At 44.9% G+C, this 26,389-nt stretch overlaps 1 long non-coding RNA gene across 1 annotated transcript; it reads left to right on the top strand.

Moving 5' to 3' along the window:
* Nucleotides 1-2,961: 2,961 nt before the first annotated feature.
* On the top strand, nt 2,962-6,872 carry LOC144383558 (uncharacterized). Its single transcript, XR_013451004.1, has 2 exons — nt 2,962-5,798; nt 6,204-6,872. It is a non-coding gene; the product is annotated as an uncharacterized LOC144383558 (long non-coding RNA).
* The last annotated feature ends 19,517 nt before the right edge of the window (nt 6,873-26,389 follow it).

The raw sequence follows: 26,389 nt of genomic DNA, 5'->3' as shown, positions 1-26,389 counted from the left end.
GGAGTCCGGAAAAGTACAATGGCAGGATATGAGTACCGGTCCAATGCATCTGTCAATTCTGATTCTGGGAGAGTGTTGGGTGCCATTACATGTGGTCACATGCAGCACGACTGGACCGACTGGCAGGACCATTGAAGACGGGTTTGGATTGGTGATGCTTTAGTTTGTGCTATTAGGGGAGTTCTGTTTCTGTGCCAGAAAGCGTCTTTGGTTTTTGGTGACAGTGTGGAAATTCCCTTAAGTTTAAAAGATTTCGGCAAAAGCGTTATTTGAAACAGAAAAGTATATTTATTGATATGATCTTGAGCATTGGTGATAAAACACGTGTCTACGTGTAACGCGGACAAATGTCGTACAGGCATGTGTATGAACACACTTCCGGTGTTTCTTGTTCAACCCAGTCTCACAGCAAAACGTGTAATAGCTACGTTGTGGAACGTGGTATTCTCACGCTTTCTCCCCAAAACTGTGACAATACTACGTTTTATTTTGGCCCATTCATTTACATTGCCTTGCAACTACGTCACTAGAAACTAATAAACAGAAGGTCTTCTACATTCTCTGATAGAAGATTATGGAAATATAACGCATACTTTCCCCTAGAAATGCCATCGAAATGCATACAGATGCTGATGCTTTCTTAAAATATTGTGTTTTTCACAGATAATAGGCCGACAGTTTTCTTTTAGCTGAGGGAAAGTTGATAGTCACGTGACCTAGTTGCAAACGAAACGTTGTATTCTCACGCTTTCTCCCCAAGAGCGTGAGAATACCACATTCCACAACGTAGCTATTACACGTTTTGCTGTGAGACTGGGTTGTTCTTGTTTCATCCCTTCCTACTTCCTTCCTTCCTAAAAAAAAGAAGAAAAAAAACGGGGTCCAAAATGAATTTTTTGGGCCCTGTTTCCCTTTTATAGCCCCAGGAGAGCAGCATACTTCATCCTTCTGCATCTGCCCTCTCCGAGAGCCTTGCTACGCATTAGCATACAGGTGGTGTCTTTTGTCTCCGTCTGAGGCACACTTCTGCTCCGCACATTGCCCATGTGTCCACACACAACGCCCGCCAGCGGAGGTATTGTGAAGGGAAGAGGGTATTAAAAGGTCACTTAGGATAACCGGCCCTTCTGTTGCCACACCTCCTCCGACACCTCCCATTGAGGAGGTGCAGTCATTAAGGTGGAGCCGAGCAGCCCTTTTCCCCGCATGAGCCCATTCACACGGGGTTACTGAGTTTATCTGCACTTATGATCTTTTTCATACTATGTTAAACGTTTCTGTTTAAAATGTGACCACTCACGTTTGACCTTCGGCAGGATGTATTTTTTACAAAGAAACATCATCTGAATTATGGGGGTTATTTGCATTTGCAGCGTGTGTTCTCCAGCAGGCAGGTCACACGGAGCACTGGCTTCAAAACACATCTTGTGATTCGCCTCCTTCCCCAAAGACGTGCAATGTTACCGCAAGCCTTTTTTTTTTTTTTTTTTTTTTTTTACATGACTACACACATATCCGCTGGCCAGATGCTACCCAGTCCCCCCCCTGCCTCCCTTCCCCATCCTCCCTGCCTCACCACACCTCCCTCCTCCAGCTGCCTTGCTCCACTTGCGGCTGCTGCTCCAGCACCCTATTCATTAACAGCTTCTTAATGCTCCCAGATGGGACGACTGTAATTTACTCTGGCCTCAGTGTGTTTTACGTGTGTGTGTGTGTGTGTGTACGTGGGAGTGTGCGTAGCACTAGGTGTGTTTGTCCATAAAATCTATGCATAGTATGCAGATTTCTTTATATGTGCAACTGCTTAGAACCAAAACGTTATCATAATTAGACTGCATCAGCGATTGTTTGGAACCTTTCTCCACCCAAGAGTAAACTGTGAGCATATGCAAATGTGTTTGTGCTGATTTCCCTCTCCGTCCTTTGTTTGACTCCAGCAGAAGCACGTATTGCCGGAGGGCAGAGTGAGGACAACGATTAAAGCACATAGTTCAGGTTTTTGCTTTGCTCGCTCATCAAGGGGTTCGTCTCCAGAACTGACCTCACTTCTGGAGCGGTTCTTCTCCACCCTGTTTCCACCTCTGCTGTGCAACCACTTTGAGCTTGGCCCTGCTGAACTACGATGTCATGATGAGCCTGTGTGGGAAGTCCCCGCGTCCAGGCACACATCAACATGTGTGCGTGAGTGCGTGCATGTGTGTGTGTGTGTTTATGTGCGATTGTTTGGATGCTGACGTGCGTGTATCTGACTGATGTTCCATGGTCGGAAAACCTCAGCTTACGGATGCTAGCACGCTCACTCCCTCAGATTGCGGAGTATCGATTCCCGGGCTCCTCTCCCGGAGGGCGGGGAAGGGTGGGGGTGGTGGTGGTGGTGATGGTGATGGTTGCAGTGGGTGGAGGTTACGGAGGTTGCAGCGGATCTGTTGGCTTTGCCAAGGAAAGCCTGTTTCCTAGAAATAGGGAGACAAACACACACACACACACCAACACAACACAACACTAGCATAAACAAATCCACAGGCAGTTCTCCTTGTCTAAACCCAGCGCACACATACTGTAAAATCCCACCCGCGTCTGGTTACAGTGCAACATACACACACAACCACAGATGCACAGAAACACAACCATGTGCACCACACACATACATGACAAACTGCTGCGTTAAGAGGGAACTTTCCCCCGGCTGACTCTTTGACCATGCTGCGTTTCCTGCACATCTCTCCGACTGCCTGTCCTGCAGGGCTCCACGCGCAGTAAAAATAACCCCATTGGAGGGCCAGTCAGCACCCGCCGGGGCCCTCTCTGAAAACACTGGGTGCCCACATCGCCTGTTAGCACCACAGTTTCTATTTGCAGAGACGTGCGCGTTGGGTAACAGTCAGGCTCCAGTGGTGGGAACGGCTGCCTGCGAATGCGGCAAAGGATTGTGGGAAGGGATAGTTGGACGTGTGGGGGGTGTGAGGGGGGGGGGGGGTGTAACTGTGGCACCTTTGAGCACTTATTCCAAATTGCTTCGTTTGTGCTCGACGTCGCTAATGGTTCGCAGACGAGACACACATGTGGAGACGCAGTCAAGAGGCAGAGATGATGGAGCGGTACATGGGGACGCTGTACGCACCGATATCCTGACCGCTCAGGCTACCGAGCAAGAACAACAGACGGAAATCAGCACCAGCACGCGTGTAAATATATGTATATACACACACACAGATGTGCGTACAGGTTCAGGGACTTGGAGGGAAAAAAACAAACACAGACGGGAGGATTTTTTTGGTAACGTCCACACTCTCTTTAGCATGCATGGATAGGCTGTCACATCCAAACGCACACATGCATTTTGGCCAACTATGTCCTCATCGCCTGCATGCGTAGATAAGTATATGTGTGTGCGAGTGCGTCCTCTCCGGATAGACCACAGCGCACAGCTGGCGAGGAGAGAGAGACCCGAGTGTGTCAGTGCGGTCAGGTCAGGGGCCCCGTCTCTCTCCGCTTTCTCCAACGTCCAACTTCTTCTCTGCCTTGTCTTCCTCTTGTTTTAAACTTCGCCTTCCTCCCTCTCGGTCACTTTTTGGCACGTTGATGCGTCTGTCTGCCCGGTTTGTCCAGACGCTGGCCCTTCCCGGGTTTCTCCCAATGCACATATACAAACACACGCGGATGGAAATTTTTGAGGAAGACAATGAGAGAGACAGAACTCCAGAGACACATGTATTTAGAAATCCTGAGACACATTTTGAACAAACACAAAAAAGTATTGATATTTTCAGTAGGTTGTTCAGCAGCTGGTTCACACGGTCACAAACATCTCCCGTCACCCTCTTTTGGAGGGTGTGCTCTATCGTGTGTGTGTGTGCTGACCACTTTACAAAGGCTCAAACAAAACAGTCACACTCAACACTCACCAAACACCACACGGGAAACCAACTCATCTAAATAGAGTCATGGGTCAGGACCAAAGTGACTTTCATCCTTCACAACAGAGACAGAGGAGTGCCACACAAAAGCGAAGACTGAATCCCTGAAGGTCAGTGAATGTCCAGTGTTCCTGGAAAACAGGTCCAGCATGCTTTAGGAGAAACCAAATCTATTTATGGATGAGGCATCATTTAAAGCCATTTTCTTGTTCTGGCACAGATGCCCCCCCAGGCACGCTGGCATGTCATGTATTCTTTAAACCTATTAAAACCTTATTGACACAACGGAGACTGTATGCAATGCCATTAAAGGTACTAAAGGCACAGGGCAGCAGGGAGTCCGGAAAAGTACAATGGCAGGATATGAGTACCGGTCCAATGCATCTGTCAATTCTGATTCTGGGAGAGTGTTGGGTGCCATTACATGTGGTCACATGCAGCACGACTGGACCGACTGGCAGGACCATTGAAGACGGGTTTGGATTGGTGATGCTTTAGTTTGTGCTATTAGGGGAGTTCTGTTTCTGTGCCAGAAACCGTCTTTGGTTTTTGGTGACAGTGTGGAAATTCCCTTAAGTTAAAAAGTTCTCGGCAAAAGGGTTATTTGAAACAGAAAAGTATATTTATTGATATGATCTTGAGCATTGGTGATAAAACACGTGTCTACGTGTAACGCGGACAAATGTCGTACAGGCATGTGTATGAACACGTATGCACCCAGCGGGATTCCAATTTGCTATGCCTGCATGCGTGCATGTTTTGAAGGGCTTGTTGATGGCCCGCAGCATGATGAACAAACACACCTGGTGATAACAATCTTTCATCAAGTCTCATTCACTTGTAAATTAAAAGAGAAAGTGTGATGAGGAAATCCCCGTAGTGAGTAGAATTAGCTTGGACAGCTGGCCTAAGGCTACAGGAAAGTCATTAAAAGATCCCAACCGCCAGTGCGCACTATTAGAATCATTTATTCATAATTTATACATCCAAGCGTGGGCCAGGGCTTGCCAAACCTGCCTTCATTTCTGGATCGGAGAATGAAATGACTGTGGGAACTGAAATAATTGGTTGCGTTTGGGGCACTTGTACTATTAGCTGGAGTACAAAATGTCACAGCGTTCACAGAGAGCTAAATGATGTGGTCAAATCTACATGAGGAAAATGATGAGAACAGCGAGTCCTCCACGACAATTAGGGTTTATGTCACCCCTATTAAATGAACCATGTTGCATGAAACAGAACGATTATTGGGCTCAGCCGCTGCAGCTCCTCACCAATCATGTGATCATTGCAGTATTGCAGAACCAAGCCGACGAAAACGACGCCGTCAAACACACCTCGGTGGCTTGTCAGGGCGACCAAGGTTTTTATTTTCCCACCCTCATGTCAACTGTGCCCTGCAGCTTGTTTACTGCTGTGAAGAAATCCCATCTTGCATCTAATCAAATCAAGCAAGTGAAGCCATGTATTTGCAGTGTGACTCTTGTATTCCAAGTCATTCGCTTTTTTTTTTCTTTCCCGCTTTACGAAGAAGGAAAATCACCGATGTGTTCAATGTCTTTCACAATCTGCAAACAACATGAAGGACGGCGGCGGAGATGTGAGAACAAGTTTGGGGAATAATGACAAATCGCTGGTGGTGATACTGGTTTTGTCTGACCGGCTGACTCATCCCGGCAGTGACAAGCACTCCGGGCTCTTTTTACAGAAACCATAGAGAAGAAGAACATTGCGGTAATAACACACTCAGAGCCAATAAAATCACAAATGTGTTTAAGCCAGTGAATACTCTCCCACAGGAAGGAAGGCTTTGCTCCGTGGTTGAAGTCACTAATGAAGAAGGACGTCTGAAGTGCAGAGATTTGAACATGTGTATCTTCAGTAAGTTAAAAACAAGCTCATTGGCTTTGTTGGTGAGAGTAAGATAAGAAGCTTTATATCAATCACGTAGCTAGTAAAGTAAATATGAACCGACCGATACCAACATGTTAGCTTAGCATAAAGACTGGAAGACTGGTGAACTGGTGAATCGGTCTAAGATACATCTAGATACTCTACAAAAATATATATATATATATATATATATATATATATATATATATATATATACTACAAATACAGCACAACCCAGCCAAGCAATTCAAGAATATTATGAGGAAATACTACTTCTGCATTTCATTTAGCTGATTTAGGAATTTGAAGCGTATTCTACTACTTCAGAGCTTTGGCTAAATGCTTCAAATCTAAAAATGTAAATGAACTCTAATCTTTCTCCATCCTCGCCAGAGGGTCTAATTCCGGAAATCAAAATGACACAGTCATCAAGGAGGATCCCAGCATGATAATCCCGGGGTGAATATTATTTGTTTGTCAACGAGGGCAGCGTTGACTTAAGGCCCACACCGGCTCTCACGGGGGCCGTCGGCGATACGCCGACCCGACCCAGTTCCAACCGACGGCTGACCTACTTGTTCCGCTTGACCTGCTGCAACAGAAGACGGCGCGGCGGCCATCGTGAGCTTCCTTCACGGTTTTCCTCCGACAGTCAGAGCTGGTGGAAATAAGCAGAAGGTTTGCACTGCGCAGAGAGAAACGAGAGCACGGCGTTCACTGTGTACATGTTTCTGCTGGAACGAGAACACAAACATTGAATATAGATAAGCAGGCTTTATCTTAGTGAGTGTGGGTTATCACATTCATAGCACGGGCGCGGAGATACCGATCAGAGATACATTCAGTTCCAGTTTTGACTTTGGACTCAAGGTTATGGAATCCAATGCTATCGATGTTTTGTTTTGTTTTCAAAAAATCCCGTGCTCACTACTTTTAAAAAAGAAAACGAAAATGTACTTATACTTGTAAGTGTATCATTATCTCTACACGTGTCACTTTCCGACTGATTATTTTGTTTTTCCATGTACAACCTTGAAGACTCATCGTGTAATAAATCAAAAAGGAGAATTCACAATGCGGAGTCTGAACGCTGAAGTGTTTCTTTTTGTGTTACTCCTTTGATCAGCGGCCACAAAGCTCGCTACTAGTGCGCCGCCTTGCTTCAAGTAGACAGCTGCCTCATTCACGAACAGCGTACCACTGTTGATACATTGCTCAAGGGAACTATAGAAGCGGTTACTGAATTAAAGTGAGCCGTTTTTATTCTACCCCATTAAGATTTTCCCAGCGGTGGCAAAATTGAAACCAGCTATCTTCCAGTCAAAATCATAATCATCATAACATCCACTCCCTACGCGGTAATGAAAGAAAGCTGCCGAGTAAAACCAATAGGGAACGGCTTGACATATTAGAAGTGATTTTTCTGCTCATTTCATTGCCGTGTGGTGAAGGACACTTTGTTTATGCTTCCCTGCAGTCCACGCTGTTCGTGTTTCAGACAGCTTGTCAGGTCCCGCAAGAGCTTTTTCACAACATCTGTGTCCAGTTATGCCGCATGCAAAAAGCCGATTTCAAACCATCGGTAGGTTTGATGGACAGCTGCTGGACGCGACGCATGCCTGTGCATCGTCCACGCAAGTGGCGTGCAGCTGAAAGGCTCCGGCCGAGGACGTAACCTCTGCAGAGACGGATAGCTCAGGTTGGCTGCGTGGCTGCAGGCCTGTGTGCAAGTGTTAAAGGCAGAGTCGTAAATCAGCCGTGACACTACCGCTGCTGATGATGAGATCATTGCTTTCAGCTGTTTTTCGGACGGACCAGGAGTATTAATTGCTTGTTGGGGAGTGGTGATTGCTTACAGAGACATTTGTGACAAGAACAACAATGACCGCTGCTAGAAAGGACTACAAAAAAAAAAACAGGAGAAAAAAACAACAACTCTAAATCAGTTGCGTTGTTAGTTTTACAGCAACCACCACTGGAAAGTCTAAGGCTGGAATTATGGTGGTGGAGAGGAGCTGAGCATATCATTTAGTCGTTCCAATTCCTGACGGGGGTTCAAAACTGAAAAGAGAAAACGCCTTAACGTTAAAGACTTAGTTTCACGTTTTGAGAAATATGTGTATTCACTTGCGCGACAAAAATATGCGTACTACGCGTCTGCACACTAAAAACGGTTAAAGAAAATATGAATACGCATCACTGTTTAACAAGGTTTGTCCCGTTAACTTCATTTCACAGGCCTCGTTCTGTACAACATCCCACTACCAGACTGCAAACTATACGATTGCTCTCAAAAAGTGTTTGTGATCCCTTTCCTCAACGAGGAAATCACTTCCTTCAGCCAAAGCCTGACGTTGAGGTACATTTACATTTACTCCGTGTAATCCACTTCAAAGCCACATTGGAGTTCAAATTAAATCAATAGTTTGTTTTGGTTTATAATCACTTTATCACACAAGAGCTAGAAGTTACTGGTCTCTGTCAAATGCACAAACCTGGCTTTTGGCTGTAGATTTAGATCTAACACCATGAGTGTGACATCACTATTCACATAACCCACTCCCTCCGAAATAAGCTAATTGATCTGAATTTCAGACTATCCCTTGTGCGGGAGTGTGTTGTTGTTTGCGTGTTGCGTGCTGCTAAAGAGTTTATGTTATCCTGTCCCTCGTCTCTCAGTCGTTTACTGGCTATTCTGGGAAAATCCAAATTACAGTCTTTCAACGTGTGGTTGGCTCATGTGGTTCCAAATTTGTACTTAACCTCCTGCTCCGTCCCTTCTCCCCGTGCCTTCCATGACTCCCCCACCATCTCTCTATACCTCCCTCGCGCAAATAACATTAACCTCTGCGTCCCTCTACTTTGCATTCCTCATCTTGTTTTCAGTTAAGTTAATCTGAAGGAACTTTTGGGACGAGTTTTATTTGTTGAATGTGATTTAGCTTGAATCCAAGCAGCCAAAAGAACCACGGCCGTCACGATGACACGAGCTCTCCTCCGTCTTGCACCCTCCCCTCTCCCTCTTCGTCCATTTCCTCACCTCCCTCCACATTTCTTGTTTTCTCCTCTTGTTTATTTGTCCCAGTGCCCGTTGCTGTGCAAATGGAAGTCCCGAGCACGTCTCTAAAAAAACGTATCCTCCCTGCGGCTACACTCGGCGCTCTGTTGCAGCGTTTCCTGTCTCCCCCTTTCAGACCGACTGTAATTACCGTCGTAACCTATGGATCTGCATCCCCCCTCTCCATTCACAAAATGGTTATTCTTGTCTGAGTGAGAGCGAGAGTTTGGGGTTTTTCTTTTCAGAGGATGTCTATTTGTGTCAGGATTTATGCAAATGTTCATTTAGCTGCCGCTTTGCTGATATAATTGCTCGGCTCTATCCGGGTATGTTTGATCTATTCTGGCCTCCTGAATGACCACAGCACACACGGATGAGTCTGTGAGATATCGGATGGGGGCAAATTCGCTGGATTAAAATGACAGAATGAAGATAAAATTCAAACTCGACGGACACTGCACCTCTGAAATGGCTCATTGACTCGGCAAGGGAAGACGCCCTCAGTCCTTCTGTAACCAACGCTAAATATTTTTAAAGTTTCAGAACGTTTTCCCCTTAAACAAGCCATGGAGTACCAGGCCATGTTAGTTTTCTGTCACAGATGTGGGTGAACATTCTGGCTTTGAAAAGCCCAAATGAGAGTGCTCGACTTCTGTATCTGGAAGGGCATCTTTATCTTGTGTGTTGGCAAAGACCAGCTTGCCCTCACACGACTCTCCTACTTCTCCCGCTCTGCACCACACATGAGGAGCGTGTGTTTACCATGCGAGCATCAAAGCGTAATGCCTCAGTTCAGCCTATTGCACTTTGACTCGGAGCAATGTGGACGGGCTCAGTACAGATTATGTTACGATGACCACCTCCGCAGCCACGCGTCACGTCACGAGGATTTAACCAAAAAAAAAACAGTGAGCATCGTTATGGGAGCTATTTTTAGATGAGTGCTTCCAGGACATAGTAATGAATTTCTGATTTCGGCACCTCTTTGGGACAAATCTGCTTTTAAACCTCCGTAGTCTTCAGCCAGAGTGAAAAGGGCAACTGGATCACTGAGCATCTGCAGCGAGCGGCCGCCTCACTCCTTCCGTGTCCTCCTGTGGCTCCAATCCACGTCTTGTCCTGTGGTACTTGGCTGCTCACCGCTCACCCCTCCAGTCCTGTGGAGGAGAGAAGAAGAGAAGCTGCCTGGAGGCCAAAGCCCTGCCGCTGTGACCCAACGCTGTGTGACATTCTCAGCAGCATCCCCTCCGGCTCTGCATGACAGCGACAGCGGTCATCCCCCCCCCCGTTCCTTTTGGGGCAAAACAAGTCCGGGTTTGGTTTAGTCGCATGGTTACACAAAATATGCCAAAGAAATCTACATATTTACGTAATTGTTGTTTTTCCAAGAGTACTGCGGGTCAAGCGCTGATGTTTTCTGTCATTTAGGTCAGTACAAAGTACTAAACAAATAAAAATAGATCAGCGATGGAAAAGCATTTAGGGTTATGCAACGCCTGCTGGGTAAGGACTTGGTTTGACTGCGCAGTGTTTGATCTAACCGGCTGGAAACAACTGGAGAGACAAGAGCTTCTGTTTGCCTGATGGCTAATCTCAGATCAGCAGATGAGAAGCCAGTTTCCACCCAGCATCACATACTCCCCTCTAATCCAGTCATCCTTTTTGTTCTTTTTCTAACTCCGATTAGTTTTAGAGACTATCCCGTAAAAAATCTCACCACTCCTGCTCACCCTTCCAGAACTCTCTCCTCCATCGCAAGCCTTTGACCCTCTACTTCTCCCTCCGCATTCCTCCTTCCCATCTCCTTTGCCTTTCCACACTTCCATCACTGGCTTTCTCTCCCCATTTCCCCCCCCTTCCCCTGCTTCGGTTATGTGAAAGGGGGCTTTATCAGCAGGCCTGAATGGTGCAGGTCCACTGGAGGCATGGACAATGGGCCCATCATCAGAGGGAAGCAGAGCCCATGAAAGAGGAACAAAGACCCTTCTGCCTAAGAGGGGCCCCACTCCGTACCTCGCACCAACAGCCTCCGCTGGCCCTGCCTGCTGTGTGTGGGTGTGTGTGTGTGTGTGTGTGTGTTCTCTCCTGTATAAGCAGGCAGGTGTTGCCTCTCTGCATTTCTGCATTATATCTCAAATGGCTCAGGCTTCCAGCCATCACTTTTAAGGCGGCATTGTGCTGCACAGCCTCCTGCGCGTCGCACTCGTTAGCATGTAGGATTAGAAGGTGCATTGGCTGTGACTTGACATTACATGCTCATGCACTCACTGCGTCCTCGGAGGAGTAGGCGGAGAAAAACAAGAAACAAGTTCGTACAGGGAAAGCTGTTTGTGTGAGTGGAGTGCGAGACGAGTCCTGTCTGACTAACAGGTTTCTCAGTGGAAAATGACTGGACAAGAGATCATCTGTTCTGCCATTTGTCATCACCGTTGACGAGCTGTCATGCATATAGTCTGTAGTACACCTTTTGGAAACAAACATAATATGTTTACGAAATATATTCATTAAAAAGGAGTAAATAGAATTAACATTCAGACTGATCAAGAGAAGAATTGGCAGATTACTGTTTTTTGTTTTTGCATAGATAGATCATTGATGATAGATTATCATTATTATTATTATTTATATTGTTATTATTATATAGTTATTCTTATTTAATACGATTTTTGTCCTTTTTCTGTCGGTGTATTTTCTTCTGTAATTTGTATGAGTGAGAGGATGAAGAGGCATGAGAGGGACATGAAATGTAAAAGGTACAAATAAAAAGGCCTTTATTTTTAAGTCATGAACTGAAAACATAAAACGTATTAATTCAATTGAGATTCAGGTATTGACCATGACGTGATCGTCAATATGATGGAGATCTTCTGGAGAATGAATCGATTTTTATCGATTACTGTTCCCAAGGTTAGAAAAAGGAAGTTTGACTTTTAAGGCAAAATAGATCAAAAACACATCTATTTCCATGACAACCGGGGAAAATGTCAAATTCACAGAAGCAATCAAAAGTTGTTGATGAGCTGAAGCAGGGATGGATCGTGTCAGTGATGATGTGATGTAGAGCAATACAGCACTGATCCAACGGCTCTGTTTCCAAGCACATAGAATCATTATATTATCCAGATGTGGTCAGTCGACGGTTCATGAACATCACCAACAACTGCTGTAGCATTTCCCACTTTGAGCTCTACAGGTGAATTCTACTAACAACTCCAGCTGCTGCAGGGAGGGGTTACTCTCTTTGCATTGTACAATGATATTTATTATTTGAGATCATATTCATCAATTGACCTTTATGGGCTTTGCTGTAATTATGCATTAGACCACTCATTAATGGCAGTGAACACCTCTTAAGACCTGATGAGATGCACTTCATCCAGAGGTTTGGAGTGCACTCTACTTTTACCGCTCAGCAGGAGGGGGAACATTATAAATTATGTTCTGTATATTGTACATGTGTCAGTTTGTGTGTGGGCTTGTTTGTGCGTGTGATCTGCACCGTAGTCTTTGGATTATCGCTTTTGCTGCTTCTGTCGATAAGCCCGGCAGTTGTGGTGTGACGGCGGATGCTCGGGCGCGACCCGGACCAGAGGTCTATTTCTATTTCTGAATGCAGACCGGATACAGGGAGCATATGATGCTACCCACAGAACGGGACGCATGCAATCGACCTTTGACCTTGGGCCATTTCAAAATTAGGATCGGCAAGCTTAAGAGCAGGGGCTAATCCTTGCTGTGTTTACCACACAACTGGCACAACAGCTGGATGGTCTGTTTGCAGCCTCTGCTGGACCTCTCGTGGGCTCTTACATATGGAGGCCGTCTGGGGTGATGTGCCCTCGTTTGGATTTCCACCAATGAGCTTCAAGGAGTCACTGGTGCATGCACAGTAAGCCACGTACATCTCACTGGATGCGAGGGGCTCTGCCCAGTCGGGTGCAACAATTCCAGTGAGAGAAATCGTATTAGTGAAGGATTAATTGGAGTGTTTATATTGGCCAGTGGGGTGGTGGGTACTATGACACTTTGATGGACCTTCCTTGCTGGTGATCCGCTATAAATGGATTGGTGCTCTCACTGCAGCACAGCCTGTTGTCTGGAGCAGCAGGGTGCAGAGAAAGTGCCAAGTGACATCTGAAAGTGGCACAGCAGAATGAATCTGTGTGTGCCCGTGAAAGAAATAGGTGGTGCTGGAGGCTTGGTTATTCAGTGACTATTTATGGGATATGGGGCAAAGACACATTCTGCTTTAAATTCACTCTGTTGCCTATAAAGGCTGTAATAAATAGATTGTGTTGCAGTTGTTTACCTGTGTCATGTGTATAGGCGCATTAAAGTTAAAGGAGTCATTTACTTTCTTGCTGATTATTATCTACTGCGAGCCAGTTAGCAGGTTAACTCATAGCTAACACAAGCATGTTAAAAAAGTTGACGTAAGCTTCAAGGACACTGAACCACACCAGACCAATCACAGTCTCCTGCCCCCGACATGCCTGAAAGACGTTGAACTCGTACACGTTGTTGGGAATGTTGTTTTGCATCTAAATCTGTAGTCCCGCTCCTTTCAAAATGAATGCATCCAACTTAACATGGGATGTCAATGTTCACAGTTCAAGTGTTCATTTCATCCACAAGTTAATACAAAAAAGAAATCACTGATTTGGTAAAAACTAGTTCTTTGCGTTTTGTCACCAACTTTAGGGAAAACAGTGTAATTAACAACACAAAAGAGGGTTTAAGAAAATAAATACCATTGCCTTCTGACACGAGAGCGTGTCACACCTTGGAGCAATCACAAAATTTCCACTTGCAAAACTGTGAAAACCACGTCAATGAGTCGTTTACGGTAAATGCAGGTAAATCTTTGCATCATAACATATCATCTGTTCCCTCAGACGTGTGCGGGGGCAGTGTACTACAAATGAACCTCAAAAAGACAGATAATCTGTGGGTACAATGCAAGGAGGGGCATCTGTTACGAGAAGCTAAAAAAAAAAAAAATCCGCAATAATTTAAGTGGAAATTATGAAAAGATTTCAGGGCTGAAATGAGCAGAGAGCTGTTGTTTGTTATTCTGCTTCACTGTGACGTGTTTTTCAAGTGAACAGGGATTGTGTAACAGCTCTGCCAGCACAGGTGAACCATGTAACCGTGTTCTGACTTGCATTGTGCTGGGGAGTAAGTATTGCCTTGAGCATGCATCCACGCGCTCAACACGCCCACCCTCAAGACGAGACCCCGCTGACGCAGACTTTGCTCATCCCGCGTCCACTTCCGTTGCTCATTCGATCTCCATTTGTGGATTTAAACCCAAATCCTGCAGACGTATCCTGTGTCTGACCGCCGTTTGATCCCCTTAGCGAAAGCAACCGTACTTTATAACGCACACTGGCGGCCTAAGAGGGCTTAGTCCTACGCGTGTCGGGGCAGAGGTCACTTCCCTCGTATGCCTGTTGATAATGGTTAGAAGGCCAGCTGAGGTAATTGAATCCCTCTCTATCGCAGCATCGAGGGTTCTATCCAAATAACAGAGTAGAACTGCTCTGAGGCCCTCGCTAACAAGGTGTCGTCGGGGATAACAGCATTAAGCTCAAGCTGTGCCTGGAAGTTATCGGCCCGTCTCGTGTCCAGTCTGGGACCTTGTCGTCACAGACGGAGTGCGGTTTGCTTCGGGTCATTTAAAGGGAAATGAAGTTGGATGTCCAGTGCTCTCTGCTGACGGTCTGTTTTCCTAAATTAAATTAAATTGCACAAAAATGTAACGGATAAGAAATACTTGGAAATCCTTATCCTTCTTATCCTTCCTAATGACCTTCTCTAATCCTTCTTAATACAAGTGAAATAAGATATGTCAAAGTTTAAAGTGAAAGGGAAGTGATAAGGGAACAAAAAAACACAAGTATCCACTAAAGTGCCACGTGTTGAGTGTTGCCTTCATTTTTAATTTAAGACACAGTTCACCACCTCTTCCTTGATCCAATGCATCTAATTAATAAATGAACGTAAAACTTTGTATAGCAGTTAAGGAGCTCATTCCCTGCGATAGTTCAACGTTTGCTTTGATTCTATTGGTTCATCGCACAAGGCCTCCTCTTAAAAGTCGTGGCTGACCGTGGAGCAGATGAACCAAGCGAAACGTGTCACAGTTTTACTTGTTCTGTGCATAAAGTACAAGTCCCAGCCTCCCTCGGCGTTTACTGACACGCACACATGTATAAAGGCTACGGGTTTGATTAGGCACAGGTGCCGCTTGTTAAAGGCTTCACCTCAGCTGGCCGCCGACCAACAGTCCTGCTGCGTTCATGTGATGTTGGGCTGGCTTCCAGGAAACGTAAGCTGTCAGAAAAGTAAAGTTAAACTGTAGGTAAAACACGCAAACAGGACATTTACATATGTCGCCAGTCAAACTTTAAAATAACGGTTATAGCTACTGTAAAAACAAGAATTAACCGAACAGATGATTAAAGATAATTAGAAAACCTGTCGCAGTGAGCATTTTTCAAAAACAAGTTCCATGACGGGATGCCGCTCTGTTCTTTCACTTCGTTTGAATGCTTCTCTCCTCCGTGTTAACATCTCATCTATCACTGTGGCCATTAACACTCTGCAGCTTGCTGGTGTACTGTGGCGCTCACGCGAATCTTATGTGCTGTGAACGGGTATTTGGCTTCACCCTCAAAGACTATTTATGCTCCAGAATAAGAAACAGATTTCCGTTGAGGCTAATGCACATAGCTGTTGATGAAAGACTATAAAAACACCAACAATTCATGCACACAGATAGTTTGTGAAATCACGAATGTTGTTACGACGTCGGTTTCCATATTTCTTTTTTTAAATTCAGATGTTTGAGTCACACGGAACGTCGGTCGAAGTTTGCATCAGAGTCTGCAAAAAAAGCAGAAGGAATACTGATATAGAAAGGCATTTGCAAAATGAGTTTGTCAATATGACAGTTAGGGGAAACATTCCCCCAAGCGAAGTGAGCCAAGATACATTCTGACATCTGAGGCAGTCGGTTGAAGTGAGCGGATGCGACAGATGCCCACCCAAGGTACAAAATATAGCTAAGTACAACACGGTTTGTCTTTTAATCAGTTATTTTGTCATCAGACCGAAGTTCCGTAGACAAAATGTTCAAAATGGATTTCAACATAATCCCCCATGCTGTATTCATGTTCTCGGATCTTATGCAATTTAATTCATATTTATACACTTGTAAACGCGAAGAAGTATTTTTTAGCAGCTGTATTGGATTAGCATGACATCTTTTACAAACTCGATGGTCCCCAGAGGATGAAACCTATCGTCTTCGGTGTCACCTGTCAAAATCATCAGGTTACTAGTTCGTTCAATACTACTAACAACAAATATTTCCAGAACTAATAATCACAAAATCCCATCAGCCAGCTGAGCTTTGGTTTTACCGCTAACTACCAATTGCTAGCATCCTAGCACACAGCGCTAACATGGTGCTTATGGTAAATGTTGTACCTGCTTCCCTGTTTTTGTGAGATATGTTCACACACCCGACCAGACGTGCTGTATTTGCGGCTCAGCATACGATAGATCGTTCCATCTTTTCTTTGATACTGAATACTCGGTCACAGCATCTTTTTTTGGAAACAAGCATTTAGCTATTCCTGGGTTTTAAGATTTGGACCAGATGTCCAAAGCGTGGGCACATGTACATATTTGCCCCCCCCTGTCACCCTCCACCCACACACACACACACACACACGTACACACTGCACAAGGTCTATAGCTGTTTGTGTGAGCGGGCCCCCAGCTGTTGAGTGCTGTGCAGATGTAGCAACCAGAAATGAGGGATTACAGCTAAATCTGGAGGCAGGGGGGGGGGGAGAGGAGGAGGGCGGGGTGATTAGGGAACAATGTGGTGACTGGAGGTCAGGTACGACAGTCTGAAATGAACACAAGGGTTAAGAGGGGTCGGGTGAAATACAAGTTGATGGTAGAGAGATTAAACACAAATGATAAGAAGCCGCAGGCAGCTTGCGGGGTGCATGTACCAGTCGGGAAAATTAGAGGAGGAGAAAAAACAGGGAAAGGAAGAAGAGATGAGAATTTTAAAAAGTGAAAGCTGGAGGGTGTTAAACAAAGACTGCTATTAAATAAAATAAAATAAACCCTTTCTATGGAGGGACTCTGGGGAGCCGAAGCACATTCCCTTATTTTCTTCATTTGATTACATATTCATTCATTTCTTCACGTTCTGTGTTAATGCAAGAAGAAGAAACTGCTGTTAGAGCATCTTAAATCTTGCATCCAATAATATGCTCACACATGGGAGACGTGGGGGTGTTTCTGCTTTTCAGAAGGGATAAGATGTGTTTTCTATAATTCATAAGACCCTTTAGCTTCTTTAATGAAAACAGTTTATAACCGACTTCACTGATTTTTTATAAATGTGAATACATCGCAAAGACCTCAACTCGGGGCATAACCTCGTATTCCTTTTGCAGCCTGATATCTACCTCTATTTTTATTAATAGCTCAGGGTTACAGTCGAGATCCCGCCCTGTTTGATATTCCACACGTTTTCACACTCGCAACCGCCGGTCGTACTGGCGGCTGCTGCAGACGGCGAAGGTTGGTGTATTTGATATTCTGCGATAACTTTCCTCCACTTGTCAACACATTAGTCAACTGATCTGGAAAGGATTGGCAAGAGCCCAAATTAATGTGTGCAAAAGCAAAGCCCTCTAGGAAGCTTAACGCCGCTCTAATTAAGATGCACATTCACATTTTCCTGCCTCTCTTCACAACATGTCAAAAAAAAAAGTCTGCCTGATAAAACCTAGAATCCGTGGGCTGTCCTAGTAAAATTACAGGTTTTCCTTTTCAATTTAGGGGCCGTTATTAAATCAGTAAATGCAAGCTTGTGCCAATTTCAAGGAAGGCAGGTTGTTCCCGCTTGCGGATTCTCATGTTTGAATTTAACATGACCTTTGCTCTTCTGAGGGCAAAAAATCCAAAGAAACCCCCCATCACTTCAGTGGGGAAATGTGATCAAATAAAGACAGACGCATCACCCTTCTCATCGGCCCTGAGAGCTGGCTTCTACGTCACCAGCAGACTGTCACGTCATCCGTGGACTTCATTCAAGCGTCTTAGTCCCGTGAGCCGGCGTCGTATTTCCCAGGGGTCCAGACGATGCCTTTTCGGATTGCGAAATGTCTGCTCGCCTCACTTCAGCGCAAACCCCCACCTGAGTTTGTCTCCATCTGCAGAGGAAAGAGGGTTGACTCACGGTGGCCTGAAGGAGTGTCACGTCGCATCCTGAATCCTGGAGGAGATCCCATCAGGATACGTTCAGGGCTGCGGAGAGGCGCCTTAGATACCACCTGTGACCGGGTGACTAGATACACACCGCACCCAAGGAACCAAGCTCATCATCATTATTGGGGTTCAGAGATACGGCATCAATAGTTTACTCAGAATGCTTAGCATGCAAAAATCCTGGATGCATGAGTAAACGATGAAAAAAGAATATGGCACTTCTAAAATTCATCAACTTCTATGTTATAGTGTATTACTTTGATCCGCACGCAAGTATAAAGAGGTCAAACCGTGGTTCTACGGAAGGATTACATGCCAGGCAAACACAAACAAACCTGTCCTCAGGATGCACAGATTAAGTCATTAACAACTAACTTGAATTTCCATGTAAAACTGATTTAGCTCTTTTACATGGAAATGTAACTTCAGTCTATCCTCAAACTAATGACTGATTCCTGGACTGATATAATCCTAAAGGTTGAACAAAATGGCCAGTGTGTCAGCTAATCCTTTCAGCAGTTACATAAGAACCATGTTAGCAAATGTTCCTTTGATGGCCTTTCTTCACTGAGTCACCGTTCATCAACACAGGATGTCCCTGAGCAGCCTCACTGGCAGCCTTGAACGATGGCCCACTAAACTCCCTGAATGAGTACGAGCTATTATTATTATAGACTTGAGCAGTTTAACATGTATTCAGACCAGCTTAGATGAATAAAAATAACAAAATCATTTCAGGGTACACAGGTCACGTTATTCGTAAACCAAATCATCATTATTTGTCTGTACTAATGATTTATTCCTATAAGCAAACATACTTACTGTAAATCTGTTGCATAATGTTTTTCAGATGTGGTTGAGCTCCACAGCAGAGACACAGACTGAAAGAAAGCTTTGGCGACACCTGTAGGTGGAAAGTCGACTAGGTGGTCACACTAAGTGGAGTATTGTCATAAATTCTGCATTCTAGGAGCAAATACCTGATGGTACTGTGGAATAAACACATAGTTGCACATGCAGTATACTTTGCTTGTCCAGAATCAGGAATCCACAAATGTAATGAATGCACTAAATGCCAATACGTTCACCGAAAGAGGCTAAACATGTCCAGTTAAAGTAAATACAATATAATAAATAAGGTGAGTGAATAGCTGACATGTTTACATGTGCTCTCTGTTCAATGTGTAGCTGCAAACCATGTTAATTTATATATAATATATGCATTTCATACATTTCCTGCTATTTTTATTAATTTAGCACCCCAGAAATGTGCGTTGAATGAGGAAAATGTGTTGTTTTGGTCCAGAGCATTTGCCAAATTTCTTTCTTGAGTTACATGATTCCAAAAAATACCCCTCTACTAAATCAATGACATCATTTTTGTGGCCAGAGGCATCGACCCCTCACTCTTCAAATCAGGCGCCCCCCCCCCCAAAAGACCCTAGAAGGCAGCTCCTGTCCCCGTGGTTGTCTTGCTGGTGTCCTGAGCTTTAACAAGTTCTCCGAGCAGGAAGAGGCCGTTTCACTGTTTGGGCCAGACGGTGCAGCAGTATTTCTTGACGGGCCTGGCCGTGCTGCAGATGGCTTATCTCACACTAAATGATTCAGAAAACGATAACATGCCTCCGAACAGAGAAGAGGTCGTGCCCTTTTGCTAATGGACGGCGCACTTTGTAGATTTCTATCTCACGATGGAAACGTGAGGCTCCGTGTTCAACTTGCAACACTCCCGGTTCTCCCATGGAAATAGTAAACGCATCAATCCTTGTTTCATTTAGGCAGAGGCAACATAAGCCCTTCCGGGCGGGAATTTAAGGTGTAAATATGACAGCCTTAATTCCCTTACATAACTAACCAGAGACAGCCAAAAACCAAGCAGGCCAATTTCCTGCAAAAATCCTGGTTTAAGTTGTCAACTCGGAGCCTGGAGCGGGAGCTAAAACCCTTCCCCTTTCTCCCAGTGTCCAAACACTGAAGCATTCCCGTGCAAATCCAAACCCACAAGCAGGCGAGGGACTGTAAGCCGAGTCCCACAGTAATATTCATCAATTATCAGCCCCTCAGCTAAATGCACAAACGTCAGCCCGTATCAAAAGCTGCTGCCTCACCGGAGAGTGAAACAGCTGTGGAACATTTAGCGATAGTCGCAGTCACTTCCCTGTAACCTGCTTGATAAGTTGAGTACGATTCACAGGTTTTCATAATACTTCAACAACATGTAGTGTAACGGATCCCGCATATAAAGAGACATGGCACTTACTGCTGGTGAAATTACTCCTTTATTTTCTTCCTTTCCATGCAATACCATCCTTGAACGTCAGCGTAAAAACACCACCGTAAGAGCTTTTTGCCATTATTGTTACGGGTCCATTAAACGAATAGTTTTGAATAAAATTCACATTTGTCAGTAACAAGTTCCGTTAAGCTCACATTCAAAACGCAGAAACATCCTCTTTTTACCCTTTCAAAATAAAGGTACAATTCCCTTTTACCAGAAGATCTGCAGAGTTACTTACACTCCCACCAAATTAGTGTTTTTACAAAATAGAAACCTTAAAACACTCAATTTCAAATTACAGAATAACCTTTCAAAGGTATGGGCTAAAACTACACAGAAAACAATATAGCATTTCTTAACTGCAATAGTGCTTAAACAGCCTCTAACAATAGAACTAATTTCTGGACAGGGCGCTCCAAAACAGGCCTGTTGGTGCGCTCTCCTTTGTGATTCAGCTCCTTCTCTCCAAACAAGATTTTGGCCCGTCTCACAAGTCCATCTTTGCCTTTAATGACGTCTGAGACTGTCCCGAGTTTCCATTTGCTTCGTGGTAAAGTGTCCTCAGCATCCAGTACAATGTCACCAACCTGCAGGTTCCTTTTAGTGCTATGCCAGCATTGTCTTGTTGTGATATTGTGTAGATATTCCCTTTTCCATCTACTCCAAAACTGCTCTGTCAGGTACTGCACCTGACGCCATCTCTTTCGTCCATAGAGATCCTCTCTTTCAAACTTGCCAGGTGGAGGCAAGGCTGTGGTGGATTTCATCGTGATCAAGTGGTTAGGAGTGAGTGGCTCCAAACTGTTGTGGCTGTCCAAGGTATCAGCTGTGAGCGGACGACTGTTCACTATAGCCATGGTTTCATAAAAGAAGGTGCGCAATGATGCATCATTTAGCCTACCAGAGGCAAGTAACAGAGTGGCATTAAGAACACTTCTGACAGTTCTGATTTGCCTTTCCCACACACCACCTGCATGGCTGGCATGAGGTGCATTCATTACAAAGTCACACTGCTTTTCTGTGAGGAATACGTTCAATCTATTCGTGTCCAACTCCTTTAATGTAGCACTCAGCTCATTTTTTGCACCCATGAAGTTGGTGCCTTGATCACATTGAATTTGTCGTACAGCACCTCTTAAAGCAATAAAGCATCTCAATCCATTAATGAATGTGTCTGTGGACAAGTCCTCCAACATTTCAATATGAATGGCTCTAGAGCAGAAGCAGGTAAGGAGCAATCCATACCTTTTTTCTTGTTTTCTCCCTTGTTTTGTCCAAAAGGGGCCGAAACAGTCCATCCCACAATAAGTGAAGGGTGGGGTGGGTTCTGTTCTTTCAACAGGCAGGTCACTCATCCTTTGGCTTTCAGCTGGTCTTCTCAACCTTCGACATGTCACACAGTGGCGGATGTGTGTTGCGACTGCTCTGCTGAGTCCACAGATCCAATAGCCATTGGACCTAATTTCATTCATGGTGAAGCCTTTGCCCTGATGTTTTACTGTTTCATGATGGTGGGCGATGATCAGATTAGTCATGTGATGTCCTGGAGGAATGACTGTTGGATGTTTAAAAGAGTTAGGAAAAGGTGAGCGACTGAGCCTACCTCCCACCTTGAGCACACCCTCTGCATCCAGGAAAGCATCGAGGTGATACAGCTTGCTGTGTCTTGGAAGCTGATGTCTCTTTTTTAATAGTTTAATCTCTTCTCCGTACGCTTGGCTTTGTATGTCCTTGATGATAAGTCGTTCTGCACTTTGTCTTTCGCTGACTGTTGAAAGGTCACACGATTTGACCTTTCTAGCACGCCGCAAGAGACGCGCCACTGCCCCGACGGCCCGAGACCAGCATGAAAACTTCTTTAATCTTCCTACAAGATCAACTTGCTCTGAGGTCTTTGTCTGGAATGTCTGAGCCCTTTTAACTTCTGGGTCACCAACAGGTAGCTCCAAAAGCACCTCTGTTGGCACTTCTATTTCTCCTTTCCACAGAAAGCTAGGGCCGGTGAACCAATCAGAAGAGAGCAACTCATCTACTGTTTTCCCTCTTGATGCATAGTCTGCTGGGTTTTCATCAGTTGGTACATAGAACCATTGCTTCGGGTCTGAGCCACGACGGATTTTCTGCACTCGATTTGCTACAAAGGTGTGGAAACGGCGAGCATCATTATTAATGTAGCCTAATACAACCTTTGAGTCTGTCCAAAAGAACTCTTCTACATTACAGTAGCCTAATTCTTCTTTGAGCATATTGCTCACTGTGACTGAGACAACTGCTGCGGCAAGTTCTAACCTTGGAATAGTTGTGACCTTTAGCGGCGAGACTCGCGCTTTTCCCATTAGAAGAACACAGTGAATGTCTCCTCTTTCATTCTTCAGTCTCAGGTATGTGCATTGGCCGTAGCCCGTGGTGCTGGCATCTGAAAAGTGATGTAATTCAGTTTTCATCACCTTTCCAAAGCCAGGAGGCTGATAGCAGCGAGCTACCTGTATTCCTTCCATCTTAACAAGATCATCTTCCCATTTCTCCCACCGTGGCTTCAACCGCTCTGGAATTGGATCATCCCATCCTGTTCCTTGATGACACATTTCTTGGAGAATTTTCTTTCCCTTGAGGAGGAAGGGAGCTACGAAGCCCAGCGGGTCGTATATGGAGGCGACAGATGACAGGATGCCGCGACGTGTTGCGGGCTGGTTCTTTGGAGAGACTTTGAAAGTGAAACAATCGCTCTCGATGTTCCAATATATCCCCAATGCTCTCTCTAAAGCTGGATCATTGAATCTGAGATCTTTTGTTTTGATGTCCATGGCGTGTTCTGTTGCGGGGATGCTTTGCAAAACGGCAATGTTGTTGGACACAAATTTGTGAAGGCGTAAACCTCTATTTGCACACATTTCGCGTGCCTCCTTTGCTATTTGAATGGCTTTTTCAGCAGACTCTACACTAATGATGCCGTCGTCCACATAAAAGTCTCTGGCAATGAACTGTGACCCTAATGGGTGTGTGTGACTGTGTTCTTTGGCGAGCTGCTTCAATCCATAATTTGCACACCCCGGTGAAGATACAGCTCCAAAAAGATGGACCTTCATCCTGAATTCCTGGGGAGGTGTGCTTAGGTCTCTGTTTTTCCACCATAAGAAGCGTAGATAATCACGGTCATTTTCTGAGACATGGAACTGATGAAACATCTTTTCTATGTCACACATCAGAGCAATGCGATGCTGTCGGAAGCGAATGAGAACACCTGTCAGACTGTTTATCATATCTGGGCCAGGGAGAAGATGTTCATTGAGGCTACTTCCCTTGTACTTTGCAGAACAGTCAAAAACCACTCTCAGCTTTTCAGGTTTTTTGGGGTGATAAACACCATGGTGAGGTATGTACCATTTTTCTCCATAAGTGCCCACATCGCATACCTCCTCGACATCACCTCTCTCAATGATGTCCTTCATGTAGTTCATGTAGTCATTCTTGTAGCTTTCATTTAAAATGAACTTCCTTTTCAGGTGGCTTAATCTTACAGCAGCAAGTTGCTTGTTATCAGGAAGGAAGGGCCTCTCTCTGAAAGGGAGGGGCATTTCGTAATGTCCCTGCTTGTTTGGTTTTATGCTTTCCTTTAATTTGTCAAGAAAAATCAAATCTTCTTGACTGACTGTTTTGTCATCTCCTTGAGTGTCTCTGAAATCAGTCTCGAGCATTCTTATTGCATCCAATGGAGTCACTGCGGGCAGCTCCTTCACAGTTACTCTGTGACAGTGACCGTTTGACAATTGTGCATCAGAGTGAGTTGCTGAACAGCCGACAATACTCCACCCTAAGTCTGTGAGAATAGCAAAGGGTTCGTTATCCTTTCCTGTTATGACACGCCTGGGTATGAGAGCTCCTGGACAATTGTATCCTATGAGTAACCCCACTTCACAGTTAAGAAGAGGCGGCATTTGATCTGCAATTGCTTGGAGATGCTGCCATCCTTTTGCCGTTTCGTGCGTTGGTATGTGTTGTCTGTTTACAGGAATGCAGTCCTTGGTGTATGCAGGAGGCAGTTTGATGTGCACAGTAGAATTGAAACCTCTCACACGCAGACCAGATGTCCGTTCACTTTTAAAGACCATATTTTCACCCATCATCGTAGTGAGTTTCAGTTTAACAGGGAAAGTAGTCAGCTGAAGTTCATTACTTACATCATTTTCAATGAATGTTGTGTCACTTTGTGTATCCAGCAGGGCATACACAAGTTTTTCTCTGGATGGATTATTGTCGCTTGACACCCACACTGGCACTATCATTGAGGTGTTTTCTGACTGACCTTGACTGGTGACATTGAGAGAAACGGCAGACGTTGGTTCCGTTTCCCTGTGTTGCGCTGACATTTCCCTATTTGTCCATTCTTTGATTTCAACTTTTCCGTAGCCATCATCGTGGAGACATGTAGGATGCCGTCCTCTGCATGAGTCACATGTGTGCCGATGTCGGCATTCCTTCGCGCTGTGACCGTGTTTTAGACATCCATAACACAGTCTGTTATCTTTGACATATGCCCTTCTGTATTCCAGTTTTCTTTGCATGAAGTCTGGACATTTGCAAAGCTGATGACTGATATCCTTACAAAGCATACAAGGGGCCTTGACCTTTTCCTTTGTTGTGGTCTGCTTACTGTTTTCAACCACAATTTGTGTGTTAAAGGTGCTGGCTTTGTTTCTTTTGCTTACCCTTGTGCTCCACTTTTCTTGACCAGAACCATCAGGTGGATGGAGAGCGAGGAAAGAGGTGACTGGATTGCAGGCGGTTTCGGCCTCCACAGACATAAACTTGGCAAAGTCCTTGAAGCTAGGGAAATCCTTTCCCTCCGTGAGACGCAATGTTACTTGCCGGTTCCATCGTGAGGCTAGCCACTCTGGCAGTTTCCGCACCAACTTCTGATTTTCCTCACAATCGTTTAGGATGTTTAAAACTTTTACATGGGGCATGGCCTGCAGACAGGCATTTAAGAAATCTGAGAAGTCTCTCAATCCTTCAGCATCCTTTGACTGTATTTTTGACCAGTTGGATAACTTTTCTCTAAAAGCCTTTTGAATGATAAATGGCTGGCCGTACCTCTGATTGAGCTTTTTCCAAGCGTCGCTGTAAGCTTCACTGTCACTACGATAGAATGTCCCTTCTAGGCATTTGTGAGCTGAGCCACCTACATATCTCCTTAGGTAGTGCAGCTTGTCGGTAGTGGGAATGTTCATTCTATCTATAAGTGAAATAAAAGAAGCCTTCCACTCAACAAAGTCAATGGGATTGCCATTAAACACTGGGGGCTCTGGCATTGGAAGTCTGTTAATAGCGATGCTGTCCTGAACAGCTTGTGCTAGGCCGGATACATCAATGGGAGCAGATGGAGTGACAATTGTAGGAGGAGGACAATTTATTGCGACAGGCAGAATGTTCCGAATAGGGTTCTGAAATGACTGAAAGGACTGAGCATCAGATTCCTCTTTCACTTCTCTGTCATATACTTCAAGTCTGGCTTGGGCAGCCTTTAAGTCTTTTTCAGCTTGTAACCGTTCTAATTCTGCTTTGTGTTTTTCTAATTCCCTCCTGTGCTCTTCCTCTAAAACTCGGATCTTTTCCCGTTGACTCTCTTCCTCCGTTAGCATTTTATATTCAGCCTCCTTAGCAGCTAACTCCGCCGCTGCTTCTGCTCGCTTGGCTGCTACACTTGAACGTGTGGAGCGATGACTGCCAGTCAGCGCTGAGGCAGAGGAGCCGTAAATGGACCGGGCATAGTCAGGCTCGAGTAGCTCGTGCAAGCGCTGTCCTTCATATTCTGCATCATATTCTCCATTTACGCCAGTTAGCCTCTCGTTCAGGATTTTAATAATGTCACCTGTTACTGCAGCACAAGCATCAACTTTGCGCCTTAGCTCAGTGTCGGGCGGGCCGCACCCTCTCAATTCTTCA

Source organism: Gasterosteus aculeatus, chromosome 10 (assembly GCF_964276395.1).
Source record: "Gasterosteus aculeatus chromosome 10, fGasAcu3.hap1.1, whole genome shotgun sequence".
Taxonomy (NCBI): Eukaryota; Metazoa; Chordata; class Actinopteri; order Perciformes; family Gasterosteidae; genus Gasterosteus; species Gasterosteus aculeatus.
This window is presented reverse-complemented; position numbering and strand designations above follow the sequence as displayed.